Raw genomic sequence first — 10,216 nt, 5'->3', positions numbered from 1 at the left:
TAAACTCTCTGAAAACCGGCTGTAATTAGGGACACTGTGAAGGATCCACTTTCTGTGTGTCTTCTCCCGGTGTTCTCTGGAAATGGCCGTTTTTGTCACAAATTTAACTCATCTGAAATCTACACTGGACTGCACTGTGTCTACACACCCACGCTTCTGTTTGCACCATCAGGGGTATTATCCCAGATATCCTGTCTAAATTCCTCCCTGGGTTTGTGCAATCTGGCATTCCTAGGCCGTGTCCCAATACCCACACTTGTAGACTTGTGCCCTTCATATGCATGTTCTCGCTCAAGTCCGCAAGGGTTTAGGGTGTCCCATTTTGATATTTGTGTGTCACAAGGGTGCTCATGTGCGCTCCCAATGTGCCCTTAATACGGAGGGCGACTTTAATTCGGAGCAGACATCCCAAAAGGGAATCACCCCAAATTCTTTGCGAATTGGTGACGTTTTATGTTCTAGCCTATCAAAGCGGAGTTCAGTTGCCATGGAGAAAAAAATATTCTCATCCTTCGGTTTACTAGGGTCACCAGAACAGTGGCCATACTGTAGTTTTGTCACACACACCTCGTCTATCGAGACATCTTCCATCTGCTACAGTACCTTTTTTACAGCTCTAACTAGTATTAACCAATTGCTCCAGGCCTGGCCCATCAGCACACTCTACAAGCAATAACGTTCTTTTGTCCTAACCTATTGTCCCAGGAATTCCATAATACCAGTCCTGAGCACCTCTCTGGTTGGCCTGCCCCTTTCGCTGTTCTTGTGCTGCAGTAGCAATCCTTTTCTTGGTGTACTCATGCCCTGTGAAGAGTTACAAATCGGTTACCCTGCTTTTCTTTGGTACTGAAGTCTGCTCTTATTTGATCCCTTTCAAGCTTTCATTTTACCTGTTGCCTTTCACATGACCAGTGTGGCTACTGCACTTGCATGACAGCCTTTCCACGATCTTTGATAAATCATTCAGTACTCTTTGTTCTGCACACCTCTTTAGAAGTGTAGCATAAGTTAAATGCGGAGGTTTTCTTTTTTGCTTGAACTTCTACAGTACATTTACCATATTGAATGGCTCCTGAGTTGGTGGTTGCCTTGACTAATACGATTTGATTTTAAATGGTTTTGATCAGTTGAGATTTTAGTCATTTTATTGCCTTCCTGGTTTAACGCGTCCCTTCAAAAACAAGTCCTGAAAACGTAGAAATGGACAACGAAGAGATAAATGACCGTGGTATACAGTAGATCTGAAATGGCACAGTGTCAAGCAGTCTAGAGTATCACACTGTCAGATCGGTTTAGAAACTTATTTCCTTTTGTGGCATCCACAAAGCTTCTGAATCCCCGACACCCTTCATTTGCAGAGACAGAGGACTTTATTTACAGACATGGCATTCAATTCATCGGAGCATTCCCTCAGGTCTCGGGGAGCACAGACTTGAAACCATTTGTATTCCTTCTGTGTCTCAGGGCCTCATCCCACGCATTTGTTTTTCATTTTTGGAGGATTTGAAATTGAGAGAAAGAGAGAAAAAAAATCTCCATTGAGACTGGGTGGAAAAGTTTTTACCTTTGATTTAAAATTGTTAAATGCTACTTTAATAATATCACATGCTCGTTTTCAACTTCAATACCATGGAGGTATTGTACACAAGAAGCTGAGTCATGCTGTAATACTTGGAGACATTGGATGCACAAATAACCCAATTCCTTAAAGTGTGTTGCATTGATATTATAACAGTTGGGTTTAGAGGTCTTTCTCCCGGTGAATGTATCTTGATTACAGATGTAATCTCAGAATATAATCCTAAAACTGGCTTGAACTGGTGTGGAACTAAGGGTGTTATTGTACTGATTGCACCATGATATATATACCTTTATAACATCTATCTTAGTGCAATAACTCTCTTTTAGTCTGGCTCAGACTCAGTGTAAAGATGACTTTGATCTTGGCACTGCAAGCTGATTGATGCTCCTTCCTGTTGGAGAGCTGGAAAAATCCGAGACACGACCTCTCTTTTTTAACTCCTACTTGATCCTGTCTTTGTACATGTCTTGCTTTTTAAAAATATACAGTAAATCTGATTTCCTGACCTAAAAGACCATTAACCATTTTAAACAGTCTCCTGGTTAATCACTAGTTTAGCAACATACAGTAGTTGCCATCTTTTGAATTTAATATATATGAACATTTTCTGTTTATATTTATCTATAAATAAATACAGTTTGTGAAAATATTGTATATGTAAAACAAAACTAACACTGTACTGTATAACACTATTGCTGCTAATTGCTATCCTCTCTTTTTAAAATTTAACTTCAAAAGTGCCACAATCAATAATACATTAGGAAAATAGTTGACACCATTAATTACAGCTGATGACAAAATCCATTTTGAAATATATATATAAATAATAGAAATACATAAACACCTACACATTCTTAAAGTAATTTCTTCTGAATAGTATCCTCCAGCACAAAACTGTCAGATGTCTATGGCATTTGTAAACCTGCTGTTATTTCTATTAGCCTTGAGTCGGTGATCCACTTCAAGAATGTCTGGCTTAATTTCATAATCCCTGAATAGGAAACACAGTGACCCTCAAAAACAAAACCCAACTACTGTTTCTAAAAACACATTTCTATAATAAGTACCACATTCTGAAACTGAATATTGTACAAGAGATCCTGTACCTGTGATGAATGCAAAACTGTAGGAAAATATTTGACTGGAAATATGATGCATTTCTGGTTGTCTTCTGCTTCAGTAGACAACAGTTTTACTTTTTTTCTGCAAGTTTTGCAAGAACTCTGTGAAGCCCATTATGTTTGTCTGTTTGAAAATCACCGGACAGAATTATTTACAGTGAAAACTTTTATTAACGCAGATCAGGAGTAGAAGACCATTTCAATCAGAGTTTCTGTATGTCTGGCGACAGGTGAGCACAGCTTTCCTTCACTAATATCTGCTAGTTGAGTCTGTTCATGTGCATCATCTGCTGCAAATGCCAGCTGTACTATAATAACAGGCATCCAGAGCTCTGCTTCAGACATTGTCCTACTTTAAGCCACGAGACTAATGCTATGACTAAAACACCACTGTGACTACAGACTACAGGGCTTCCTTTGGCCTTGAGCTAAGGATCTAAAATGGCCAAGAAACTGTGCATTCACTCAGTTGTACAGAGCAGTGAGGATTCTAGTATAGGCAGTTAGGCAGGTTAGGAGAGAGACAAATCTCTTTAGTCATTGGCCCCTTGAATAAAATAAAATAATACTAATATAAAAAAAACTTGGGGGCATTAGGTATGTGGTGGTGTGAGATCTTCTGAGCCTTTTCTGCTGTGAGATCAGAGAAAGGAATCCTCAGTCACGTAAGTAAAGAAGTCAGATATGGACTTCTTAACTGGAAGCTAATGTCTCTGGCAGGTGAATGTGCACTATTTCCTAGTGCTACAGAAGTTTGCCTGCTGTTAGCCCCTTTATGCCAGATAAGAGCCAATTCTTATAACACAGAGATACTAAAGCTTCGCAACTTACCTCTCCTCTCTAAGAAAAACGTCTGTGATTAATCTTTTAATTAATCTAATCCATTTAGAGCAAGATTGTCACTGTTGACATGTTGTGCTCTCAGTTCTATACTCATTAAATATCATGGCTAGTGTGCTCAGTTTGCAGCCCCTATTTTTAAAATGTACTGTAGTGTGATCACAGGAATTACACCTGCTCTGTGTACTACATTTTGGTAAAAAAAAAAATCACAATACCTTTCAAATGCACTTAATTGCTTTTCAAAGGGACAGTTCTGCATTTGCTGTCAAAAGATGCGTTGAGCTCTCACAGCTCACTGGCATTGCCGTTCAACGATTCAAACAAAAGGTTGCCTCCGCCGAGCTCTGCTTCTCTGCGAGCTGTCAGTCCCTGGCAATAAGACAAGTTGTGGTTACCAGGTAGCTGATAAGTTAAAAAAATAAAATGCACTGCAAGTTCTTGTTTTCGTAGAGCTGGCGTGCTTGTCTGTCCCTGCTTCTTGTGAAGATTATTGCTCACCTATTTGTAGTCAACAGCAATATGGTAATGCCTCTCATCAGAGTGAAAACAGGGCCCTTTGAAAAGCCTACATCAGAACTCTCAGAAAACGTCTGTGGGTTTTGGCGCAAAGGGGAGGATGGGAAGATAAAAGAGTGCAATAATGAATGCTATCAACATTCCATTCCGTTTCTTAAGAATTCCACTCGAGGAGGCAGCTGACAAGCCCCAGCACCCTGGCAATGTGTGCTTTTGGGTTCGTCACAGGAACCTGGAGAGGTTTCCATGGAAATGGGGTCAGCACAGTCATAAAAGGAACATTAAATGTCGCTCTTGCTTTTATCTGAGAAGGGCAGGGAGAGGGAGGGGGTGGCGTTGGGGTGGCGGGGTCCGCGTGCCGTCGTGCGCTGTCAAAAAAACGTCTTGTAGTTCCCCCCTTCTTTTGTTTTTAGGTGACATCTGGTATGAAAAAACAACAAAAACAGTCTACAACTAGATGTCAGAGTAGGGGCTCGTATTTAACCGCATGCGGGGGGGGGTGCAGAGGTTAATTGCAGGCTGCTCTTTCCTTCAGTAGATTAGGGTTCAAGGAACTCGCTCTTCTGAGCACTTTTCTGCACTGTGGAGGGCATGAGGGCTCAAAGCTGTCACTCTGCACAGTAGGCAGAATGAAAAAGGATGGATCTTTGGTACCGAACCCGAAAAGACTGGGGGAAATGGAACAGCGGTGTGAGAGAGCCTGACTGTAGTTTGGAAAGTCCCTAGTAAATTCAGCTGAATAGAGCTGTAGAATGCAGTTCACTTTCAGGGTGTAGTGGCAGTCAAAAGATGAACATTGCGTAAGAGGATTAGCTAAGTAAATGTCAGCATAAAGGAAACCTACTCTCCAATACCATATTTTGTAATATATACATTTGCCCTCTTCATGGCTCTAAGGACATTGCTGCTGTGCTGCTGTTTCATACCAACTGTAGTAGGCCCAGTGTCTAGCTGAGCTGTGTTTCTCCTCTTCATTCTCAATTTTATTTTATTGTTTTGCATGAATATGTTGTGCTGGGCGGTCTTTCTACCTGAAAAGCTCCAACAGGATCAAGTTGTACAAATTCTTCTGGCTTCTGCTGCAGTTATGTTTTCTCTGCACCAGGAGAATTCAGTGTCAACAACCTCTTTTGCTTTAAGCGCTTCTTAAATCTCTGGGGCTGGAGGCTGTGGACCCCTCTCATACCTCCACATCATCGTTAGACAGTCCATCCTCAGTCTGCCGGCAGCTATGCTCATTAAAATCCCCCCGAGACAAACTCAGCATCTCTCACACACCCGAAATTACCAGCAGTCTTCTTAACATGACATACATATAAGACATACCATACACACACAGTCAAACAACAAAATAAGCAAGTTTATTTGGAATGGATGGGGCATTATGGATGTGATGATGTACTGAAATACAATTTCTAGCATATTAAGTCAATGCCTGATGTTGACAGCCAGCCGAAAAAAAAGGAAGTGAGGGACAGTTGCTGCTACAAATGGTTTGAATCAATCACAATAGAAGCAAAAGCTTCGAACCTCTTTTGATGTTTTAATACTTGCCCAATGCGTTGTGTCTACTGCACTTTGTCACGCTAAACACGAGGGCATTTCATTCTCATATGGCAAAGAAAACACCAATGGAAACAGTGCTGTGAGTATTTTTATCCCTGCGCTGTCTGGATAATTAAAATAGTCCCCTGTGTATTTCACATCACTTGCAACCACTTTCGTGCCACTGAATGAGTGATGACAGTAATTACCAAACAGGCAAATAAACAAACAGGGGGAATTAAAGTCCTGGAGGGGAGGGGGGCTGGCGTGCTGTGGCGCAGCGAGGAAGACGAGCAGGTACAGGAAAGTAACGTGGCTCGGGGAGGGGAATGGCAGGGGGCGCAGGGGGCGAAATTTGGGATGAGGCATCTATACTGCCGGCCTCCATCACGCATTGCATTGCTCTTGAGGAGATTCGGGTGGTAGTGGTAGGATTGGGGGGGGGGGGGTGTAATCAAGGCAGACTAACCTGTCTGCATCAGCACAGACAGTTAAAAAATAAGCTGTAGCTAACACATTCCTCAAGCTGCCAGCCTTTGACAGCTCTACCGGTAGCAGTGATCCATCGAGAGTGATTCGTTTTCACACAAAGAGTTTCTGAAATAAGAAGAAAGGCGGGGGCGAAGAGTCACAGAAAGCTGTAAGGGAAGAAATCGTAACTACGTTTTCACAGCACCTAAAGAAATGTAAACATTTTAAGAGAGGACTAAAGGTAGGGGTGTTTGCATTCTGACTTCAGTATCAAGTTTTCTTACGTCTGCTTAATGAGTTTCGGGTGTTATTGTAAGCCTCCTCCTGACAGGAACAATGAATAACGTTTAGCAAACACTTCAGATACACACAGGAAGCCCTGGTTAAGAAAAAGAATTTAAACAACATATTCTTTAAGAGTAGAATCACATTAAAAGGAAATGTTTATTAGACCGCGTTTGGGAGTGAAGGGACTGAATGATTTAATTTTGTTTTATAATCTATCATTTATACTGGAATCACCATTAATGATTATGGGTATTCGTTTAACTTTTGATTCTCAGATAATCAATATGGATTACTTTATTATTATGAATATGTTACTAATATATACAGTATGTTACTATTTATTATTAGAATAATTTTTTACCTCTGGTTAAAACTGTATGAAAAGCCATATGATTGCGTAGTGCATACTGACACTGCTGAACCAGCTGCCTAGCATCCCACAGAATATCTTGGGAATATGTTTATTGGGTTGTCAAGGGAGACACAACACAACCTTGATGGAAGGGACTAGTGGATGGTGGTACTACAACATCCTGATAAGAGTTAGTACTGTACGAATTGGTTTCCAGTGAATATAGTAACAGGATTTGCTATAGGAGTGTTCTTCACTGACTATAACTTCAGAAACAGTGCCTTTATATACAATTCATATAACTAATCTGCAAAAAAAGAGCAAAGTGTGATTTACAGTACTAATGCCTTGTTTCAAGTTATTTCACTATTATTTTTTGTTAAAAAAATATATACAAAGAGTCTGTCTTTATTTTATTATACTTTACACCTATATCATCCCTAAAGAGAAGATATTTAATGATCCTGTGAAGCTATCCCAGACCAGGAGTTCAGATGAGTTTCAGTGTTTGGCACCTGTATTGAAACAGTTATTGACATCGGCTGGAGCCAATGTTCAGAGTGGGCAATCTTCATTTCGTTGTCGAAGATTTACAAAGACTGAATCTCGGATGAATTTACATATCAGCTTCTTTTTTTTTTATTTTACACACTTAACCAGGACTTTGTCCTAGTGAGACACTACATGATCAGAAGACAAGCAAACTGCTTCCTTGTTCTGTAACGCTGTCACTGTATGTGTGTGCTTTGACCAATCTGTCTAGCTCTAATAAGAATGAATATGATTTAAGCATGATTAGAAGTCTAATTAGATAGTTTTGCTTTCCACCACTGAATAGTTTCGCCTTTGTGAAAGAATATACATTCCTTTAATTCATAGCAACTTCGTGCTCTTAAAGCATAGTGTAACTCTGAAAGGTATTCATGGTAAGATACAAACTGTACATTCTTTCACTAATAAAAGACTCCTATACCTTACTGATGAACTCTTGGAAGCGCAGAGAGCCGTCATTGACCATCACTGAGATGCTATTCTGACACCTGAATGAGATATTAATTCTCGGTCCTCTCTTCTATGCCATCAGAAATCCTATTGAAAGGTCAGGGGTGTTAAACATAATTTCCTGGCTACATTCACCTCTGGGTTCGTACAAAGTACAACCCTGAGTTTGCCTTAACTGGATTGCTGAAGCCTTTTCTCTCGGCTCGCTCCCTCTGAAGTGGTGCCTCATGGATGAGGAAATGACACCTTTAGATCCTTTGGGTCTGCAGGGAGCAATTGATGTAACGTGGCGTGCGTTGAATCACATTGAGGTCCTTTTGTCTGATTCATCTGGTAATGGTGTGCAGAGTGAACCGGGAGGCTGGTGTTTGGAAACCTCAGTGCAATTGAAGACGAATGGGAAGAGAAGAGAAAGGAAAATATAGGAGATTTAAATAGAAGTCCTCTTTCTGTTGTGGTCCCTTGTCTGCACAAAGAATCAATTCCTGTAATAGAATGGCAACATCATATCACCGAGCTTTCACATTATCCTTGAATGTACTGCATTTCTCTTGAAATTCTATTCTGGGATCTCTTACCACAGCCAGCAAATTGATTCAATCCTAAAATTAATCTGCCAGACTGCTGGTATAAGGCCAGTAATGGTTGGCTGGGTGTTGGGAATTGTTTGCTTCCTATCTCAGCCCTACGGAAGTTCATCAGTCTTTCTCAGAGTGAATGGAGCAGCTAATCCCACAGCACTGGAGACCTGAACTTGCTGTCCTGTGGGGAATGGAGAATGTGGCAAATATATTGTCAGCTTCAACAACCACGGGAGGATGGAAAAACACAAAAAACAAAGCAGCGTTACAGCTATGAAGAGAGAACAGCAACAGCGGGAAGAGTCTGCAAACATTGAGTTCATGTGCAGGATACAGTATGTGGTAGGGCCTGCATGTGCTTAAGTGTGTAGCCCTGAGTGTGAGAGAAGATGTGAGAGCTGCAGATTCTGCCTCTCAGCTGCATGTCACTCTCAGGCCTCTGAGGGAAATTACACTCCAAACACGTTCTGTGAAAAAAATTCCTCAATTGTTGCAGAGGCTTGACAGTAATGATCACTAGCCCTGTGCTGGGCTATAATTCTGCTCGTTGTCTACGTTCAGCTGGTGTTTAATGCATCTAATGCGGTAACCCCAGGGCATTTCGGCAAGAAGCCAGGGAATTTTACCCTGCAAGCAAAGTGTGTCAGTAACAGAAAGGTCAAGCTACAAGTGGGAAGCCTGACCATTTTCAATGGCATTAACACTACAGGAGGTGGCTAACAGAATCACATCGTTCGCTTTGCAGGTGCAAAAGGAGGTCACATTAGTAATTGACAAATTACAGTATATTTTCTTGTGGAAAGGGTCCACAAGCAAAATGGTTGGAGATACTAAAGTCTCCAAAACCTCTTAAAACTCTCTATAATCTTTCTTACTCCTAAAACAATACAGTTCCTTTATTTATTTTATCTGACATACCTAATTATAGTAGTATTCTGTTTGCCCTTTCCTGAAGCATATGCTGAAATTCAATATCCTTTCATATCATACAGCTACTTGAGACACATATTACACCTCTAGTCTCACTACTTTGAATTTGTGATACAGTATAGCTCTTCATAAAATGTTTGATGACGTCAGTTTTCCCCTGTGCATCACATTGGACAATAATCCTCTCGTTTTTCGGAAAACGGGAAATGACTCCAGCCATTGAATACGTGCCAACCATTCCAAAAGCAGATGTCATTACTGTCAGGAACAGTTCTTTCCGGGCCCTATGCGGACGACACGATCCGAAAGGTGAAGAAACAATAGGGAAAAATATCATGCAGGAGTCAGTCAGGAGACAGGGGGGCGTGTCCTAGGTGAGCTGGTGTCCAGGGGAAGTGAGTCCGGGGCAAACAATCCAAGCATAAATCCAAAAGGGAAATCCAAAACAGAAGGCAAAGTCCAAGACCAGGGGATCCATCCAAAGTAGTTAAAAACCAGAACCGGGTCGGGACCGGCGGGACAAGGAATCAGGAACGGGAAACTAAAACCATAACGGAACCAGACGCAGCAGGACCCTGGGCTCTCACGAAACGGGATTCAATGAGAAGCCCCGGGCAATCGCCTGCGTCTGGCTTTAAAGGTGGAACTAAAGAGGGGCTGGAATAAGAAACAGGTGTGGAGAATGGGACAGAACGAGGAAGGGCTGGAGCGCCCTTAAGAGGAGGAGTAACGATCGTGACAATTACGTGGTGAAAGGAGAAGGCGCGTCTCTCGGGTCAGATTGAAGGAAGTGAAAAGAGAGGCTGTTGGGACTTTTACCTGTTTGGCACACCGACTGCGATGTGCGCTTGGCAGGGGCTGAAGAGCAATAGCACATTGTCAGGCCCTCTGCAGCCAGAGGGTGCACCTACTCTGTCCTGTCCCTAGTTTCCTGTGCTTTGCTGTCCTTCTGGTGTCTCTCTCTCTGGGGCTATATATTTAAGGG

General features: G+C 41.7%; 1 long non-coding RNA gene across 1 annotated transcript; it reads right to left on the bottom strand.

The window, feature by feature from the left end:
- Positions 1-703: 703 nt before the first annotated feature.
- Positions 704-4,129, bottom strand: LOC107078743 (uncharacterized). Its single transcript, XR_001479709.2, has 3 exons — positions 4,045-4,129; positions 3,762-3,915; positions 704-804 (listed from the first exon to the last, which is right to left on the bottom strand). It is a non-coding gene; the product is annotated as an uncharacterized lncRNA (long non-coding RNA).
- Between the last annotated feature and the right edge of the window lie 6,087 nt (positions 4,130-10,216).

Source organism: Lepisosteus oculatus, chromosome 12 (assembly GCF_040954835.1).
Source record: "Lepisosteus oculatus isolate fLepOcu1 chromosome 12, fLepOcu1.hap2, whole genome shotgun sequence".
Classification (NCBI taxonomy): domain Eukaryota; kingdom Metazoa; phylum Chordata; class Actinopteri; order Semionotiformes; family Lepisosteidae; genus Lepisosteus; species Lepisosteus oculatus.
Note: the sequence above shows the minus strand (reverse complement) of the source record. Positions and strands in the feature narration are given on the sequence as shown.